This window comes from Furipterus horrens, unplaced genomic scaffold (assembly GCF_987537825.1).
Source record: "Furipterus horrens unplaced genomic scaffold, mFurHor1.1.pri manual_scaffold_13, whole genome shotgun sequence".
Classification (NCBI taxonomy): domain Eukaryota; kingdom Metazoa; phylum Chordata; class Mammalia; order Chiroptera; family Furipteridae; genus Furipterus; species Furipterus horrens.
The window spans coordinates 47,591,531-47,612,848 of NW_028327183.1; the positions used below are offsets into that span (position 1 = coordinate 47,591,531).

Sequence of the window (21,318 nt, forward strand, 5' to 3'; positions counted from 1 at the left end):
CTACAGACCCCCCCTCCGAGAGCGGAAGTGGCTCTGACTATCCGCGCGCCTGGACTACGCTTCCCAGAATCCTAGACAAGGCAGCGCTTACTTTAGGTTGCCACTTAAGAGAAAAAATACATAAGATGGTTCAGTTCAAGCCTCAGACACTAGCACGTGACCTCCCCCTCCCCCCTTATTTAATAATATAGGAAAGGGTGAAGCCAAAGAACTTGGATGCACGACCCATGGACATGAACTAAGGGGGGTTAGGGTTGGGATTGCTGGAGGGAAGGGGATGATTACAGGGCGGAGGGGAGCAAAGGAGAAAGAAATTGGGACAACTGTAACAGCATAATCAACAAAATATACTTTTAAAAAGTACATATTGGTAGTTACACAATAGTCACAGGGATGTGAAGTACAGCATAAGGAACATAGTGAAAATTATTGTAATAACCATGTACGGGGCCAGATGGGTACTGGAAATATCAGGGGACAACTTTGTAAAATATGGAATTGTGTAACCACTATGCTATACATCTGAAACTAATAAAAAAAAAATCTTGAATGCCAACTGTAATTGAAAATTAAATTTTAATTAAAAAATAAATTCTGTCAGAGGCGATATACAGCTTGAAGATTCCAAAAGTTTAATTCTGTCACCTACCAAAAACTAAATTTCAAAAACAGAAAAGGGGAAGGAAGGAGGGAGAAAGAGAGAAGGAGCAGCAGAGAGAGAGAGAGATGGATCAGCCAGTCAGAAAAGGAAATCCTTGCCCTGGCTGGTTTCTCAGTCGGGCCCTCGCCTAGGCTGCAGGTTCCGACGCCGTAGGGGCGTCCAATAGGCAGCGAACTGCTGTTTCTCTTTCACACTGGTGTTTTTCTCCCTCTCTCCCTCCCTTCCCCTCTCTATCAATTAAGCATTTCCTCAGGTGAGGATAAAAAGAAAGAAAGGAAATGTCAATTTTCTTTTCTTCATCTTTGTAGAAGTTTCGAGGGAAAGAAGTAGTGACAACAGAGGTGGGTTTTCCCTGGACTTCTCTGCTTCTGTGGTTAGAATCACATTACGGTTATATCCGGGACGAGGCCGGACACTGGGCCCCAGGCGGAGCGGGGCATGCCATGAAGCAGAGCCAGCCCCGGGCCAGCCAGGACCAAGCAGTGGCGTTGACCTGGACGAGGGAGGTGGAGGAGCCACCAGAGGAACCATGGCCACATCTGCCCCACCTCCCAGGCTGAGGAAATCGTGGGAAAGAAAGATGAATCAACCAGCTTTTACAAGAAAAACAGCCCTGAGAGCTTTCCTTACCGCTGAGGGCCTGTGTTTCCATCTCGAAGTCTTTTATAATTTCCCTGTGATTTTTTTTTTTTTGGTCCCATTGGTTTTTTAAGGGTTTTAATTCCACCCATTTGTGAATTATTGATTCACATAAACGATATGGGTATTTGAGTACCGGCACGTCTCAAAAACATTCCTGAACACTGAGATAGAAGTCTTTATATCTTCTTAGAGAAGATACCTCTCCAAACCAGTCACTGCTCCTCTGTACTGAACTTGGCAACAAAAGGCAGTCATCGTCACGGGGAGATTATACATGGCAGACAGTGAAGGATCGTTTCTTTCATGCTGATCCGTGTCATTTCCTAAATTGGAGGCAAGGGGAAAACTAGTTGTATCATCTTTGATGTATATATTTCTTGTATCTTATTGATTCCAGTTTCATTCCATTGTGTTCAGAGAATACCTTGTATACTTTGTATGATTTCTTCATATACTTTGTATGATTTTAAAAAATTTATTAAGACCTGACTTGTGACCTAATAAATGGTCTATACTATTCAATATTCCAGATCCACTTGAGAAAAAAATATGTATTTAGCTGATTTTTAAAATCCCTGAAGGTTTAAAGTGCTAAAAGCTTAAGTCTTAAGGTTTTAGAAGTGCTAAATTGAGGTGATACCAGTTTTATCATGTATTGTTTATCTCAGAAGCAACGGCATTTGAGAAACTGAAGTTTGCTTAGACCAGGAGATGATGGCAAGTTTGCTATAATGGGCCAGGCAGTGAATGTTTTAGGCTTTGCAGTCCACAAAAGTCTCTCTAGCATATTACTCGCTTTTTCGTTACAATTCTTTAAAACTGTGAAATCTTAATTCCCAGGCCATACAAGAAAAAGAAAGGATACAATCCAGATTTGGCCAGCAGGCTATACTTTGCTGAACTCTGGCTTAGAATTATATAATAAATATATAGTAATAATGACATCTATGTTGAAAATAATAGCTATCTCTGTAAAGCTCTTAACATATGCCAGGCGTATAGTTTCAACCCTTACAAGGGAACTAAGAGATAGTGTTATAACCCACACTGAACACACAGGCACACTGAGGAAGAAAGAGGTTAAGAATCTTTCCTGTCTGCAGTCACTCAACTAGCAAATGGCTGAACTGGACAAGCAAGTCTAGTTTCAGAGTCTGCGTTTTAATCGGTACACTGCAACGCTTTGTACCCAATTTCCTAGTTTGGTCTCTTTAACATTAGTTTCTCCTAAAATGCTTCAGGTTTCTCAAAAAGCAATGGAGGAATGCTGTCAATGGTCTGAGAGCTTTGTCAAACTCCCACTAACAGTATAAAGAAAGGGCAAATGAGAGGTTAATGGTTGCTGACAACGCAGGGCTGATCAGAGGCCTTAGCTGGACTCCTCCCCCAACCTCCACTTCACAGGAGACCATTTCTTCACATTAGCTGTCCTAGTGCCTGCAAGGAATTATTAACTACAAGGGTCTTACCTGGATATGCCCAGCTTTGGGTTTTTCTATCGGATACTTTTCTTTTTGGTCTCACTAGGAGATTTTATTTGGTTTAAAGGGTCAATGCCCTGAAAATGGAGAAAAGCTATGTTGGGGAAACCATGCCATTCAAAAATACCTGTGGCATTAGTTGTCCAATACTCCATCCTCTCCTTCCTTGAACAGATCCCCCCAGTTCTGGCTGCGAGCATGTCCACGTTCCCCAGTACATGTGTGGATTAGACCGGGAGCCAAAGTTCTAATTCCTGGAGAATAAACATGCAATATGGAATGGGGGAAGGCTAGGAAGAACACAATTAAGAATTGGTGGTAAGACTATAAACTCAGGATTCGTTATTTTTACCTGTCTTACCGACCCATCATCTCCATTCTCCAAGTAGTAAAAGATAAAAATAAATAAAAATCACCTCCCCCACTATAAGAACCAGGACTCCCAAAGAAATAGCAAATTCCAGGGCTAGGGCAAAGTAGAAGATGCAACTGGAATATCATATTGTGCCAGAGTTAGGACATTCTTCAATTAGCGAAAAATAGGAATGATGAAGGCAGAAAATCATCCATTTTGCAAACAGTAGCAATCATCCATTAGGCCAGACTCAGCAATGGATGCTGAAACTAGTGAAGGAAAGTTTGTTGAGAAGCTATTTAGAGAACCAGAAAATATCTCCCCACAAATTATTAATTACAAAGGGAAAAAATGGTAACTTCACTACAGAAAATCCCAGCTCACGCCCACCTTAATCAAGTTATCTAAGTCAACTTAACCTAAAATGGAACAAACATATTATGTATATTTCCTTATGTGATGCACCAAAAATAATCACTGATGGAATACTTGTGCCAAAAAAAAAAAAGCCCAATTTAAATGCAATCGTGAGAAACATCCAACAAGTCCAAATTTAAGAGATGTTCAAGTCCTGGCCGGGTAGCTCAGTTGGTTACAGTGCTGTACCCATAAGCCAAGGTTACAGGTTCAATCCTGGGTCAGGGCACATACAAGAATCAATCAACGCATGCATAAATAAGTAGCACAACAAACTGATGTCTCTCTGTCTTGCCCTTCCCCTCTCTCTAAAATCAATACACATACTCTTGAGTGAGGACTGAACATTTCATTAAAAATCAATAAATAAAAAAATTTAGAAACACTCAAAATTATCAAGGTCATGAAAGACAAAGAATGAGGTAGTGATCCAGTTTAAAGGCATCTAAATGTGATTTTATAATCCCTGACTGGATTCTAGACCAGAAAAATGTGATAAATATTTTACTGGGACAACTGATAAAATTTGAATAAGGTCTGCAGTAGGTTAGAGGTTATGTATCCATATTAAACTTTCCTGAACGTTATAGTTGTATTGCAGCTGTGTAAGTAAATATCCTTGTTCTTAAAATACATACACATAAGTGTTTAGACACAAGAGATGTCTCTAACATACTCATGGGTTTTTTAAAAACGTGTCTATACACAGAAGTATCAAAATATATATACATTCACTTACACAGAATAATGACTCCAACACATTAACAAACTGGTTATTCTGAGTGAAGAGTATATGAGAGCTTTTACATAACCTTTACAATTTTTTGGAAAGTTTTAAATTTTTTCAAAACAGTAAGTTTAAAGAAATGTGGGGGTTGGGGGGCTGGGTGAAAAGGTGAAGGAATTAAGAAGTATAAATTGGCAGTTATAGTCACGGGGATGTAAAATGTAGCATAGGAAATATAGTCAGTACTATTGTAGTAACTACGCAGGGTGTCAGATGGGCACTACACTTACGGGGGGATAATTTCGTAAGTTATGTAACTGTCTAATGACTATGCTGTACACCTGGAACATAATATTGAATGTCAACTGCAATTGGAAAAAAAATTTTTAAATATGATCAACTAGGTTAAGAGTTGGCAAATGACAGCCTGTGGATCAAATGCAGCCTGCCACCTGGTTTAGTATGGCCCACGAACTAAGATATGGTCTATTTCTTATTTATTGATTTGAGAAACATCGATTTGTTCCACTCATTTACGCATTTATTGTTGCTTGCTGTACGTGCCCTGACCAGACACTGAACCAGCAATTTTGGCACATCAGGATGATGCTCTAAACAACTGAGCTACCCGGCCAGGGCCTGGTCTCCACATTTTTAAAGGGTTGGGAAAAAATGAAAAAAACATTTAATGACAACTGACAAATACATAATAAATTCAAATTTCAATGTCCATAATAAAGTTTCATTGGAACACAAAAATGCAAAGTCCCATCATTTATTAGAGGTAACTAGAATACCTAATTAGTCTATGTCTTTTTTTTAAAGTGGGATCACATATAAATCCCATGCTTTGTTTTCCAGATTGATATATTCTGGACAACTTTCTTTTCTATTCTTTTTTTTAAATTTACTTTTTTTTTAACGATTTTATTTATTTATTTACTCATTTAATTTTTTAGAGAGAGGGGAAAGGAGAAAGAGAGGGAAACATCACTGTGTGGTTGCCTTTCACTCGCGCCCCCAACTGGGGACCTGACGTGCAACCTGAGTGGGAATTGAACCAGCAACACTCGGTTTGCAGGCTGACACTCAATCCACTGAGCCACAGCAGCCAGGCTGGACAACTTTCAACATCCATAACTACAAACTTACCTTTTCTCATTTGATGTCTGCATAATGTTCCACTGTAAAATACTTTGGCGATCCAATTATTTATTTCCATGTTTACTCTTATAATCATTGATACAATGCATGTTCTTTTATATACATCTGCAGCAGACAAAAACTTACTTCTGAAGCGGGAAGATTCACCTGTGGGGATATATTCCTTAATTTTAGTCCAATATACCACATAAAATAAGGCAATCATATTGGCTACGGGAAACTTTTAGGTACTTTAGTTCATTCATTTCACTTTTCATAGTTTTTCTGCTTTAGTAAAAATAATGGTCACTGTAAATACATATAAAATGGAAGTTAATGGGAAAATAATCCAAAACCTTCCCTAATGCCCCCCACCCCCAAACTAGCTAGTATATGGAAAATGTCCTTTTCACACATTCTCTTTCGGCATGCATTCACTATGAAAGATGATTTATGTCAACTGGATCCTACCAAGAGGGTTACAGTATATTTCTCCCCTGAACATGAGTGCTATTCCTGTTTCTCTGGTTCTAGTCATCATTCTCATGGATGTGTTAGATTCCATCTGAAAAAGCCCCTTTCCACTCTAATACTTCATAGTGTTTATCACCAGCATGGACTCTCCAAGAACTAGATGTGCAACTTGACTGAAGCCAGTGACACATTCTTTCATTCTTAGACTCTTACCAGCGTGGACTTGCTGATGGCATGCAAGACGAGACAGTGACCGAGATCCTTACCACACACGTTACACTTGTAGATTTTCTCCACTGTGGACTCTCTGATGGGCCCAAAGACGTGGCCCCTGACTGAAGCCTTCCCACACTCCTCACACTGAAATAGTTTCTCCCTAATGTGCACACTCAGCTGGACTTTAAGATTTGAGGGGAGACTAAAGGCCTTCCCACACTCCTCACACTTACAGGGTTTCTCTCCTGTACGGACCCTCTGATGATGGCGAAGATTCAAGCTCCTAGCAAAGCCTTTCCCACACTCCTCACATTTGTACGGTTTTTCTCCGGTGTGGCTTCTCTGATGGTCTATAAACTGTGAACTGTACCGAAAGCCCTTTCCACAGGCGTCACATCTGTACGGCTTCTCCCCAGTGTGGACTCGCCGATGAACCCGGAAGTCTATGGCCTGACGCTCTTTGCACACTCCTCACACTGATAGGGCTTCTCCCCAGAGTGAACTCTCTGATAAGCGTGAAGGTTTGATCTCCAGCTGAAGCCCTTTCCACACGCGTCACGTGTGTGTGGCTTTTGTCCAGTGTGAAGGACTTGGTGCAGTCTTAGACTGGAACGATAACTGAGGTCCTTACCGCACGCATCACACCTGTAGGGTTTCTCTCCAGTGTGGACTCTGGTGGGTCTGAAGCTTTGAAGACTGACTGAAGCCCTTTCCACATGTTTCATGTGTGAATCATTTCTCCCCGGTGTGGACACGCTGATGAACTCGAAGATCTGAAGCCTGACGGAAGCCCTTCCCACACTCCTTACATTTGTAGGGTTTCTCTCCCGCGTGGACTCAGAAATGGATGTGAAGATCTGTATTACGAGTAAAGCCCTTCCCACACGCCTCACAGTGTGAACCCTCCAATGGCGTATTAATGCTGAATTGTGACCGAAGCCCTTACCACAGACATCACATTTATAAGGCTTCTGCCCAGTGCGGACCCTCCGATGGAGGTGATAATGAGCAGCCTGAGTGAAGCCCTTCCCACACGCCTGACATTTATAGGGTTTCTCACACCTGTGGACCCTGTGATGAACGCAAAGATTAACACTCCCCCCAAAGCCCTTGCCACACTCTCCACGCTTGTATGGCTTCTCTTCAGCGTGCGCTCTGACTAAAGCACTTACCACACTCCCCGCATTTATCAGGTTTCTCTCCAGTGTGGGTCCTGCAGTGAATGGTAAGACCCGTGCTGCCCCCGAAGCCCCGCCACAGCTGTCGCACCTGTGGGACTTCTCCCCCGCACGCTGAGGATGAGAACGGAAAGAGCTCTCATGGAAGTGATCGCCCGAGTCCCGACATCCAGCGCGTCGCTCTCCTGGGTGAGTCCTCTGATGAGTCTGCAGAGGGCAGTTCTGCCCAGAGCCCTTCCCTCCCGGGTGAGCGCTCTGGGGACCCGAAAGCACTGAGCCGTCACTGAGGCCCTTTCCACACTCACTGCTCGGGCGGAGCTCCTCTCTGCAGGGTAAATGCTGAGGGGGGCCGCCGCTCATGCCTCTGCCACGGTCGTTAGGTTTGTGGGGTTTCTGTTCTGTGTCAATTTTTATACGATCGCTAAGTGGTGATCTCTTCATGATGGCTTCACAGACATGCAGGTTATTTCTCACATGAATCTGCTTCTCTCTGCTCTGGTTCTGTGCCTCACTCAGGTGTATATTCCCACAAGAATCTTTGAAATTGAAAAACTCTTGATTTTCAGCATAACAGGAGCGATCACCTTTATAGTTTGCTATGTTGTCCTCGCTTTCGGAAACCTGATCAGAATGGCCTCGTAGAAACTGGGAACTCTCCCTCTGCAGACACGTGGTTGAGTCACCTGCAACATGTGTCCAGACTTGCCCGCAGGACAGCTCTTCGTGTGAAAGGTACTTTAAGGCAACTTTCCGAAGAGGCTCTGCCTCATTTTGCATCTTGCTGCCTATAAGAAAAAGCAACATTCAGAGACGAGGACCAGTGAATGCTTTGTTCAGAAACGTGAGGATCTCGCACTTAGGATGAGGCCTTAATAAACATGCAAGCAGAAGTAAAGAATAGAGTCATCAGGCTCCTGCCCACTAAGGGTAAACACGACCCACCCAGAACCCTAAGTGTAACATTTAACACGAGAGCTGAAGTCTGAAATGAGACATCTGCAGGGCAACAGAGACAACCCCCACTCGTCCTGTCCCCCCGCTCTCCTGACCGTGGGACTCCCCCTCATGAGGTCACAAAAGCCCAGACTGTAAGCATACCACAGGATTTTAGGTCCTGGTAGGAATGATCTTGCAAGAGTAAATTTGGAAAATGGTTGGAATAATACTCATTGTTCTAAACCTGGAAGTGTATCAGGTCTCCGTAAAAAGAAGTAGAAAAGGGAAAACTCACCTTGCACAACTAAGGAGGAACTTGGGACAAGGAAAGAAGCAGAGCTCAGCGCAGTCTCTCAGGCAGCCCAGAAGAAGAAGGGAGGGAGGGGCCTGTTCTGCCGGAAGAGCTCTCTCCCTCAACACTGGGAACCTTGCTTTTTCTTTTAAAAGATTTTATTTATTTATTTTCAGAGAGAAGGGGAGGGAGGGAGGAAGAGAAGGAGGGAAACATCGATGTGTCAGAGAAACATCAGCTGGTCGCCTGTCTCACCCCCAAACGGGGACCCGGCCCGCCACCCAGGCCTGTGCCCTGACCGGGAATCAAACGGGTGACCTTTCAGTTCACAGGCCGGTGCTCAGTCCATGGAGCCACCCCAGCTGGGTAAACTGAACCTTGCTTTTTCTTATTCAGGTCTCTACTCAAATGTCACTCAATGTAAAAAAATTCCCCCCCACTCCCCCCACCTTTGGTTCTTTCCACGTGCCTTTCCTGCTTTATTTTGCCCTCAGCACTCACCCGACTTACTACAAACCCCCTAACTTTTTCTTGCCTTGCACTGCTTTCTTCACTGCTTTATCCCCCCTGTGACAGAACTTTTCTAATGGCTGGGACGTATTAGTGAACTCTGAAACCAGTTCCATAACTGTGACAAATATTTTTTAAAAAGAAACAGAGTAAAAATGTGAGAAGCATACAACAAGCAGAAGGGGTACCGCAACTATATAAAATGCTTGTTTCAGCGACAGACATACATGAAAATACGTACATACATTATATTTATGCTGAGTCAAGATATAAAATATTTCTAAGGAACTAGTATAAATGACCCACGGACATGAAGAACAGGGCGGGGACTGACTGTGGGAGATGGGGGGCAGTGTGGGACAGGGGAGAACAATGAGGGGAAAATGGGACAACTGTAATAGAACAACAATTTAAAAATAAATTAAAAAAAAGAAAAAAGATATAAAATATTTCTTATTGAGGGTTGTGACTAAAAACGTACAGAAGCCTCTGGCTTAAATTGTTTGGTGGAGTGGGGGGGCGGCAAGAGGGGTACTAAGTCCTTTAAAATTAATTTACTTACATGGGAAGTTAGAGTCTAACACAAGTTGAACAAGTCTCAACAGGTATATACCCAGTTCTGGGTATCGCAGGCTAACTGAACAGCCCTCAAAGATGTCCACACCCTAATCCCTGGGACCTGGGAATATATCAATATTTTTGGCAAAAAGACTTGATTACATGAAGGCTCTTGCAGTGGGAAGGTCATCCTGAATTATCTGAATGGGCCGAAAAGTAACCCCAAGCATCAGTCAGTAAGAGGCAGGCGGCAGGGACTCTCCCAGAGCCCACCGAGGCCTCTGTCCCTTCCACGGGTCCCAATGTGTAACACTTTCCCTGAGTTCTGTCCTTCTAGCGAATCGCCACAGAATTGGTAGCCAGTGGCCCACAAGTGAGGGTGGCCCCGGAAGCCCCAGCTGGCAGCTGAAGGCTTGGGGAGGACTGAGCCCTGAGCCTGTGAAATCAGCACTGATTTCCGTGTTTGCTGTGAGAGCTCATTCCAAGGAAAAGGCTTCTTGCATCACCTGGGGTACCAGTTACTCAATACCGCCAGGCTTCCGGCTACACTGGTAAGCTTATTTGAAATCCTATCATTTTCTCTCCTAATCAGGACTCTCCACAGGTATGTCAGCACCTTCTGACCTCTGAAAATAACCACTTTGAAACCAGAAACAACTACCACATATAGGTCACGTGGTAAGTATAAGAGAGAGGGGAGGGGAGGGGCAGCTGGCTGTACCGATGAGGCAGTTTTCCTGCACAAGTAGCCAACCTGAAATTATTACATGAGAACTGATGAACTGTAATGCCTGGCATGTGAGCACTGATAGTTTTGATAGTTTAGTTATACACTCTGATGACTGGGAACAGCTTTTATCTTCTAAGGCAGCGATTTTCAACAAATCTCATGATACACATAATTACTTTAAAATTCTTCAGCACAGCAAAAAATGTTATTTTTTTGCCAATCTGACAAAAAAATAGGTATTTTGATTCATTCGCACCAGACGGCTATTTTGTGTTGGATGTTGTCATTTTTTTATTTGATACTCTAAGAGAAAAGAGATCAGTGCTCCTGACTAAACAGTAAGGTATGGCATGTTTTAAAAATTACTGTTGCCCTGGCGGGTGTGGCTCAGTGGACTGAGCGCCGGCCTGCAAACAAAAGGGCTGCCAGTTTGATTCCCAGTCAGGGCACACGCCTGGGTTTCGGGCCAGGTCCCCAGTTGGGGGCGTGTGAGAGGCAACTACACATCAATGTTTCTCTCCCTCTCTTTCTCCCTCCCTTCACCTCTCTAAAAATAAATGAATGAAATCTTTTTCTTAAAAAAAAAGAACTTTCTGATCGTGAACTGTAATACGAAATAATTTTGGTCGTGACCTAGCTCACGCCTATGTACAGATACAATGGGCTTTAGCCAATGCCCGTTTCGTTGCATTTCCCTCACGCTCACTCCGCTCTCTGCAGATGGTCACAGTTTAGGCTGCAGTGTGAGCAGGGAGGTCTTGATAAGGAACGCTGACAGAATAAAACTGAATATAGATAGAAACTATTTCATGGAAAAAAAGGTAATGCCAGTACGGGGTGGGGGAGAGTGGGGTGGGCAAAAGTGGGCTTGCAGTTGATCGTACGGAAAAAGGCATGCAGGATGTGATTATCACAGTAGCTTTATTAACACAAAAGCACGTGACCCCCAACTGTAAACCTACCTTTGCCCACCCCTGGGCAATGTACTAAGTTGATTTCATGTCCCATTAATGGCTCACGAACCTAATTTGAAAGACAAAGTGTAGAAGCTAAGCTGTCCATTTATAATTCATTTGAAACAGGGTTTCCCAAGCGAGCACTGTTGACATTGTGAACTGTTTTGGGGGGGTGTCCTGTGCACCAGACGGGGTTTAGCAGCATCGCTAGCCCTCCATGCTAGAGGACCCCCCCCCCCCCCCGTTGTGACAATCAAGGCTGTCTCCAGACATTGACAAATGTCCTTGGGCAGGAGGTGGCAAAATCAGCCCTGGACAGAATTTTCCCTGAGAGAAAGACTGGAAAAACCTTTTCATATAGTCCCAGGGGTTACAAACGCTGTCTTCAAGGTCAGGAAACTATTTCAAAAGGTACAACACTCTGAACAACTGAGGACACAGAGACTCTCAAAGGGGCTGAGGTTCAATGTCAGAGGGCGCCTGTGCTCACCCAGGGAGGCCAGGTTCTGAAAGTTCTCCAGCATCACGTCCCGGTACAGCTGCCTCTGGGCGGCGTCCAGCAGCCCCAGCTCCTCCTCCGTGAAGACCATGGCCACGTCCTTGAAGGTCACCGCCTCCTAGGACACCAAACACAGGCGACCTCCGTTTCACAACCGGCCTCCGCTGGGAGAAGGGCTGAGGAGTTAAAGAGGCTTACCAAAAATACTGTTACCTTCTGGCAGGTGTGAGGTGACACCTCACTGTAGCTTTAATTTGCATCTTTCCAATGTTTACTGACGCTGAGCATTCTTTCATATGTCTATTGGCCATCTGTACATTCGCTCTGGAGAAGTGTCTATTCAGGTCCTTTGCCCATTTTTCATTTGTCTTCCTGGTGTTGAATTTTATAAGTTCTTTATATATTTTGGAGATTAACCCCTTACCAGATGTATCATTGGCAAATATGTTTTCCCATACAGTGGATCCCTCTTTCATTTTGTTGATGGTCTGTTTTTCTGTGCAGAAGCTTTTTAGTTTGATGTAATCCCATTTGACACACCTGTCAGAATGGATACCACTGATAAATCAATAAACAAGTGCTAGCGAGGATGTGGAGAATAGGGAACCCTGGTGCACTGCTGGTGGGAATGCAGACTGGTGCAGCCGCTGTAGAAATCAGTATGGAGTTACCTTAAAAAATTAAAAATGGAACTGCTTTTTGACCCAGCAATCCCACTTCTGGGAATATATCCTAAGAATCCTGACATGTATGCACCCCTAAGTCCACAGCAGCACTATTTATAATTGCCAAGATCTGGAAACAGCCCAGATGCCCATCAGTGGGTGAGTGGATAAAAAAGCTGTGGTACATTTACACAGTGGAGTACTACGTGGCTGTAAAAAAGAAGGAACTCTCACCCTTTGCAACAGCATGAATGGACCTGGAGATTACTGTGCTAAGTTAAATAAGCCAGTCAGAGAAAGACAAATCCCATATGATCTCACTTATACATGGAATCTAATGAACAAAATAAACTGACGAACATAACAGAAACAGAGGCATAGACACATGGAACAGACTGAGAGTTCTCAGAGGGGAGGGGGTTGGCGGGGACTGGAAAAGAAGGTGAAGAGATTACCCCAAAAACATATGCGTTACTCATAGATGCAGACAACAGTGTATTGAGGGCTGGGTCAGGGGCTAGGTCAGGGCTGGGTGGGGGTGAGCAAAGTGGAGGACATCTGTAATAGTGTCAACAATTTTTAAAATCTTTAAAAAATTGTTACAGAAATAGAGGGACCCCAGGCAGTTTTTAGTCCCAACAGCTGTCCCTCTCTCATTATCTCCTCCCTGCCTCCCCACAAAGCTTAGGCTCTATCACTGTTTTTAACGTTTGCAAAGTGCACGGGCCTTCAGAACCCTCCAGAACAGGTCTATAGCTCTTCCACCTACTGTAGCACTCACAGCTGGTGAAGGCACAGGCTAAGGTCAAATGTCAAGGTTTTAGTGTTGGGCAAATTCCCTAACCTCTAACAATCTCCATGTCCTCTTCCCTACAATGGCGTCTACATTGCAAGGTGTTTGAAAGAATCAGATGAGTGAATATACGAAAAGCGGTTAAAATGGTGCCTGGCACATAACAAATGCTCAATAAATCTGAACAACTGGTATCATTATAATCTCTTTCATTACATTTTGTGACTTCATAGTATTCCTAAGAACTGATGATTTATCTTTAATCAATACAAATGTATATTAACTATGGATTTTTACTTATAATCAATGCTGTAAAAATCTTTTTTCAGAGATCTTAGCTAAGAAGTAGGCATTGCAAAGTCAGAGAATATGAACTCAAAAAATTTGAAAGCAGAATGGCAGATTTCCCTCTCAAAAGGTTTTCCCAAGTCACTTTTCATGTGAGAGTACAACTATCCCTGAATCTCTAGACTCTGGCCAAATAGGACATAATTCCTCTTAAAAAATAATCTTCGACAACCTAAGTGAAATAAAGTTTTTAACATCTGCAAACAGTTATTAATTATCATTATTTTCTTCATAAATTTACTTTCTTTTTTTGTGACACTTCTATTTGTTTTTTTAACTCATACTCCTTGGGTTTTTCTTTCACTTACTAAGCTTAATAAGAATTTTCGATACTAAGCCTTTATCTAGTATATGTAAATATATCCCTTCAATGCTAATATTGCAAATGCATAGTTGTGAGTGCACGTGAGAAAGGGCCATGGGAAAGTGAAAACAGCCAGTTTGCAAACAGAGTAGTAATAATGGAAATTATTTCTCTCTATTTCAGATTTCTATTATTTTTTTCAAAGAGTGCTTTGTGAAATAATAAAGACGATAAAATAAAACAAACAAAACACACACACAGAGTCTGGCACACCACACGCACTCAAGATCTGTTGTTTTCCATTAACTTATCTAAGGAAGAGAAAAAAAGATGTGCCTAATCTTTGAGAAATAAAATCGCATCTTAGGAGACAGAAAGGAATAACTTATTTACCTGAAACCTGGTCATTTTCTCCTGCTGCTCCTTCTGGGAAAGGTCCGAGTCCTGAGAAGGCGTAACTGGGGAAGAACCAAGAAGCCACGAGACTCAGGCCAGAGCGGCCGTGCGCCCACGAGGACCTTTGGGGAGTCGCACGATCGCGCTCCTACTTCCCGGCGGATGCGGCCGCCTACAGCGTGATAAGCAAAGCGTGGAAGCGACCGCAGCTACTCATGCGTGTGTCAGCGGGGGACAACCGGCACAGCAAACGCAGCATCTCCACTGCAAGGATTTCGGATCCTGGGGATAATGAGAAGTGAGAGGCACTGTAACAACACAAGGGTTTTGTATTTTTTTTTAAAGTGGACTCTGGAATCAGGGGCCTGGGATTAAACCCTGGAAGTGACATTTACCATCTGTGTAACAGCGGGGGTGTTACCCAAACAAAACCAAACAAAAGCAAACCCTCTCTGCCCCTCACTTTGGTCATCTGTACCATGATAGGATAAGACTCGCAAATCATACCCACCTCATACAGTTGTTCTGAGACTAAATAAGTAGGTGAACAGTTTCAAGAACCAGGAATCCTTTTTCTTTTGTTGTTGCTACAAAAAAAAGCAGATAACACTTTGCATCACAAACTGTATAGATGCTCTTTGACTTAGGTTGTGATTATTTCCTGATAAACCCTCTGTATACTTGAAAATATCATTAAGTCAAAAATGCAGTTAGCCCCGGCTGGTGTGGTTCAGTGGATTGAGTGGCCGCTTGCGAGCCAAGGAGTCATGGGTTCGATTCCCAGTCAGGGCACATGCCTGGGTTGCGTGCCAGGTCCCCGATTGGGGGCATGTGAGAGACAACCACACATTGATGTTTCTGTCCCTTTCTTTCTCCTACCCTTCCCCTCACTCTAAAAATAAATAAATAAAAATACACCTAATGTACTGAACATCATAGCTTAGCCTAGCTGACCTTAAGTGTTCCCAGAACTCTTACATTAGCCTACAGCCGGGTCATTGCCTTGAGGTTCATCTCAAGAGTAATTGCTGCCTTCTCTTTCCTCTCACCAGAAGCAGGAGACACAGGCACTTTGTAAACATGCCAGAACGTGAAAACACAAAACACAATTATCAAAAATATGTTGGCAATGCAGCTGACTGGGGGCTGTATCTTGTTCCAGCTGCCCAGCATCACGAGGGAGTACTGTGCCACGTAATGGTAGCCTAGGAAAAGGTACTGAATGCAAGTCGCTTTTGTACCATCGCAAAGTCGAAAAACCCCATTGTAAGCTGGGGACCACCTGTATTTGCAAATGTCCTTCCCAACAAAAATAACTAAAAAGACCTGGAAGATCTGGACTTCATTTATTATTGCTCTCCTATGAAGGTCACCTTTAATTTCCGAAAGCCCTAAATCTAGTTTTTGTTTTTTTTAAGATTTTACTTATTTTTAGAGAGGGGGAGGGGAGGGAGACATGGAGGTAGAAAAAAAAACACCGCTGTGTGAGAGATGCATATATCGGATGCCTCTCACACATCCCCACCCGGGGACATGACTCACAACCCAGGCACTTGACCTGTGAATCAAACCAGCAACCTTTTGGTTCACAGGCAGGCACTGAATCCACTGAGCCACACCAGCCAGGGTTGAAAGCCCTAATTCTTATTTAAAATTTCTTCTTAACTAATAATTTGTTGCCCAGCTAATAATATTTTACTAATGGCTGGTATTAGTTTTCTAAAAAGTGTCATTTTTGGGTCAATTTACTTCATGAAGCCAGAAAAGGCTTACTGGTAAATAGCCTTTTATCCTATATGCTTGGAGATGAACAAAAACAGATAGCAAAGAGAGAGATACAAAAGAAAATTCAAGAAACATGGAGGACAGACTGAGAGGACCCAACAATTATCTAACAGGAGTGTGAGAAGACAATGGGAAAAACAGCAGAGAGGTCTTATTTTAAGGCATAATTGCTGAGTTCATACATAGAAATTCTGAACACTATAAATAAAAGTAAATATACTCCTAAACAAATCATAGTGACACTCAGGAATGCAAAGGACTAAATAAATAAACTTAAAAACAACAAACCAAGGAACTAGTATGAATGACCCATGGACATGGACAACAGGGTGGGGACTGACTGTGGGAGAGGGGGGCGGGGGTCGAGGCAGGGGAGAGCCATGGGGGGAAATGGGACAACTGTAATAGAACAATTAAAAAACCCTAAAAGCATCCACAAAGAAAATACAGTTTACCTAACAGAAATGACAATTACACTGAAACAGGGAAACTGGAGATCTAAGGCAACTGAATAACATGTCTACAATGAAGGAAATAACTTCTGACCTTCAATTCCATGCTCAACCAAATGATTATTTACATGAGGGACAATGACATTTTAGCCAAACATAAATGAAGAAAATGTATGACTAGATGAACTGTGAAAAAGCAATGGTAGGAAAACATTTGTAAATGTGTTTGGTAATATCTTTTTAGACAATGTTTAAGAACAATTAGATAAATTTAAAGGGGGGTTATAATTTAAAAATACATATGTACAACCTTTATAAGCTAGCATAAAGTTTAAAATGGTGATGGTGGGTAGCCATTATCAAATTTTAAGTACACTTTTTGTCTCTATATTTTTCAGAATGAAAGTACATGCTAATTAAATTCAGTGTTTGTTGAAAAAGATAATCATTTAAAAAAATTTACAAAATAACGAAGCCCATATAATTTCAAAACCAGTTGAGAGCAAATAAAAGGAAATAAACTAAAGAAAAAAGAAAAAATGTAAAGATAATAAAATTTAAAAAATATATTTAAAATATGTGTATGTGGTAGCAATACACATACATATTAAGAAGGAAATTAAGCATTCCCAGGTTTATTCAACAAATATTTGAACACCTTCCTAGTTGTAATTTGCTGGCCGAAGGAAACCTGCTTGCCTGAGAACAGAGGACAGACCAGAAAGCGCAGGAGCCTGGGCCTGGGGCTATGCTGGGAGGGGCACGAGTCCCTCCCTCCTCCCATCGCCTAATTCGCGGGCTACGAAGGAAAGGGTGCAGTGGGACAGCGCGATTACGTCCGTCTCCCGGACAAACTGCAGAGGACATCCCGAAGCACCAGCGCGGGGTGACCCGGAGCGTCCTTAAAAAGACATGAAAACTCAGTGAAGTGCGAGAAAGGCTACGGCCTCGCTCATGCAGCCCTGACCCCCCTCCCCTTTCCCCTGCGCTGGGGAAAGAATTAACTGCACCCGTGACCAAGTGCCACCACTGTCCTAAGCTCTGGACACGCACTGTCTCTTCTAATTCTGATCACACCCCTGCGCAATAGCTGCTGTCCCTCCCGCTATTTTAAAGAGGAGGAAAGCAGAGCGCAGACATGATACCCAACTGGCCATATATTGTACCGATGGAAGTAGCCGTGCTGCTTGGGAAGTGGTGAGGCAGGGCTTCCGCCCTCCGCCTCAGCCTCCGCCCGCAGCCCGACTCTTCCATCCCAAGACAGCGGGCTGGGGAGCGACTAGGTCTCACGCTCAGGCCTGCGAGGCTGGGAGGAGTCTTTGGAGCGCCGGGATGACTCACCTCCCAAACAAAAACGCGATGGTGGCCGCCCCGGAGTACACCGCACTCCGGAACTACACTTCCCAGAAGCCCCTCGTTTCCGGACGGCGTTGGCGGAAACACGTCCCAGACCCCGAAGAGGAGGAAAACCCAAGTCAGCCATGTTAGAAATATTACAAATATGAAGTACATCTCCAAACTCTCGGAGTTCCCGCCTACAAGCCTACAACTATCAGAAATCCCTTTAATGGCTGCCTGCCATTGTGCTGACCTCAAGCAGTCCTCTTCCTGTAGAGTTTAGCTTTTTCTCATTGACAAACAAAAATGGATGGCAGCGCGGGCTGGGTTGTTGGTTAGAGCTTTGCTCTAATAGCCAAGGTTGTGGGCTCCGTCCCTGGTCAGAGCACATGCAAGAATCAACCGAGTGCATAAATAAGTGGAACAACAAATCGATGTCTCTCTCAATAAAAATAAAGAAAAAACATAATAGCAAATATTTGAAGTCAGTCTTGTAAGAAACATCACATAATGCTTTACTGCTAGAATTATACTCACTACTACCAGAAAAAGGAAGAAACAACAGCCGCTATTTTGCAGTTTTAAACATTTTATTTATTTTAAAAGGTTTTATTTATTTATTTTTAGACAGAAGGGAAGGGAAGGAGAAAGAGGGAGAGAAACATCCATCAGGTGCCTCTGGCACGCCCCCAACTGGGGACCTGGTCGGAAACCCAGGCGTGTGCCCCAACTGGGAATCCAAGGAGAGACCTTCCCGTTCACAGACCAGCACTCAATCCACTGAACCACACTAGCCAGGGCTAAACACTTTTTAGATATACAAAGAATGAAAGACCAGAAAGAAAAAGCGAGGGAGGCAGAATACATTACACATTTCCACTTTTGTTAACAGCACAGCTAAATAATTCAGAACAGCTTGCATGTTGAAGACAACCAGACATACTCTTAAGTGAAAAGGCAAGCTTTGCCACAGACTTGTATGACTAGCTTTTCAAAGCAATAGGGGCCATTGAAATGATTCCTCAGGGGATTCGCAAATTTGAAAGATGGGCACATTATTGATAACTAGATGTTTAAGCATGGTCACTGTATAGAGTATTATTATGTCCACCACAATATATATTTGCATTTCTCATTTACAGAACATACATTCCTTATTCTGTTATACACAACTATCTCCTATGGAGCATGTAATGTGTGCCAGGGACTATGCCAAGCTCTTTAGACATTTCCCCTTGAAAACGTTTTTTAAAGGTAAGTACTTTTGTTTTCTTTGTTTCACAATTAAGGGCCAGGCAGAAAGGGGAAATAATTTGCCGGTGTTACACACTTAGTCAATGCTAGAGTCAGGTTTCAAAATCTGGCATCTGATGACCAATGCCTGAATGCTAATCACTACGTCTTGTTTAATCAACATAAACAGAATGTTTCATTTCAATCATTTTTTCTTCCCGATGCCAGAAAAATATATCCTAACATGGAAAATTAATTATTTTCATCTACATGTCTATCCAGTCCCTTAAGGGAACATATGAATGCTTTAGTAAGTCACACAAACAGGAATTTTCCATATGCTGGTTCTCTCTTCAAAGCCACTTTCCACTCTACATGTCCAGACACAGTGAATCACTTGCACTCCTACAAAAAGCCTCCTTGCACCTGTTGTTCCTTCTCTGATGCACTGCTGCTCTATTCACTTCTAGGTCATAGCCTTCTCCCATAGCTTAAATATTACCCACCCCAGTAAGATGTCTTGTGGGTTTTTACCTCACAGACTAATAAAAGCAATGTGTAATAAGTAAGACTTACAAATATGGAATCAGGTTGCTGAGATTAAAGTACTAATTCTGCCATGTATTCTATGAGCTCTGTCCCTTTATTCTTCCTTTGTGAAATAAAGATAAATCATAAGGTCGATATGAGGAACAAATGAACTAATACACACTAAAGCCCTGGGAACTCTGCTTGACACACAAACACTCTATAAAAAGTTACCAAATATTATCCTCAGATGATAAACACAGGACACATAAATTAGGGATGGTTTGTTTCTAAATAAGTTTGCTTTAGATGATCAAAATATTATCAATAGTTGTATTCAAATTTGAATGCTATGTAAAAACTGGTAGATTCTGCCTCCCACTGTGAGATAAAGAATTGCAAAAGTCTGCATTGTTCCCTTTTATTGTTTCCTAAATCCATTTTGTGAATTCTGAATACAATTTAACTGAGCTGCAGTTCCCTGTTTCAAGATATTAGCTGGCAACACTAGCCTCAAACTCTGAAGAACTTCTCTCTTCATCTCCCACTGGGTGCTAAGCACACTGTAAAAGGATCGGCAGCCTAAGAAAGAAACAGATCAGACACCAAAATCTAGAGGAGTGTGCCAAGTCAAATTCCAAGTAAAGAAATTAAATCATAATTATTTCTCTCCAAAGTCTGTGTATCCCTTAGCTTTCTCATGTAACTCCCATTCTTCTACTTGCCAGGAATAAAAATCCTGAAGTTAACACTTGCTTTCTCTATGTAATCATTTACATTAACACCTTTCAAACCCTACTGACTCCATAACAGGGATTTGATTTTGTTTTAGAACATTACAGCTCCTGATCTGGCCAGTGTGGTTCAGTTGGTTGGCGCATCATCCTGTAACTGAAAGGTTGCAGGTTTGGTTCCTCATCAGGGAACAATCCTAGGTTGTGGGTTTGGTGCCCAGTCCTGGTGTGTACAATCCCCAGTCCAGGCATAAATGGGAGGCAACCAATCAATGCTTCTCTCTGGCATTGGTGTTGCTCTCTCCCTTCCTCTCTCTCTAAAAAGCAATGAAAAATATCCTCAGGTGAGTATAAGAAATTATATATATTACAGCTCCTTTGCCCTGTCCCCTCAAAAAAGAATTTTATGTAAGAAGGGGAATTGATGCAATAAGATGACAAAATGTTGACAAAGGTTGCACATGACTGATGGTTTAAGGTACCAGTTTCACTGCACTATTTTCACTATGATATGTTGGGGCATTTCCATAATAAAACTTTATGAAATGGGGACTTCCGGTCAAGATGGAGGCATAGACAGACATGCTGCGTCTCCCTCCACAACTAAGAAGGAATACAACTACCTGAAAACTAGAAACAACCAGAAGTCCCAGAAAATCAAACTGCACAGAAGTCCAGCAAACAAAGATATAAAGAAGAAAAACTCATCCAGACAGGTAGGAGGGGTGGAACTGGGGCAGAGAGTACCGGTGTGGTGGTGGCAGCAGCGGCGGCAGTGGCAGGCCAACAGAAAGCGCAGTTACACATTTTAAAATGTCAGGAGGGACACCTGGGGAGCATTCCCAGCTCCTCATTGGACCTTGAAGCCCATGGTCCCAGCACCGGGGAAAATCAAGCCTCATTGCTTCTGACTGTGCAGACCAGTGGGGGCTGGGGCAGAGGCAGAAACTGCCAGTCTCTTGGCAGA

General features: G+C 42.8%; 1 pseudogene across 1 annotated transcript; it reads right to left on the bottom strand.

Moving 5' to 3' along the window:
- Positions 1–930: 930 nt before the first annotated feature.
- On the bottom strand, positions 931–17,923 carry LOC149995046 (uncharacterized; annotated as a pseudogene). Its single transcript, XR_016507791.1, has 9 exons — positions 17,860–17,923; positions 14,793–14,868; positions 14,279–14,563; positions 11,989–12,315; positions 11,767–11,893; positions 6,748–8,079; positions 5,436–5,594; positions 2,912–3,038; positions 931–1,626 (listed from the first exon to the last, which is right to left on the bottom strand). The product of XR_016507791.1 is annotated as an uncharacterized LOC149995046 (transcript).
- Between the last annotated feature and the right edge of the window lie 3,395 nt (positions 17,924–21,318).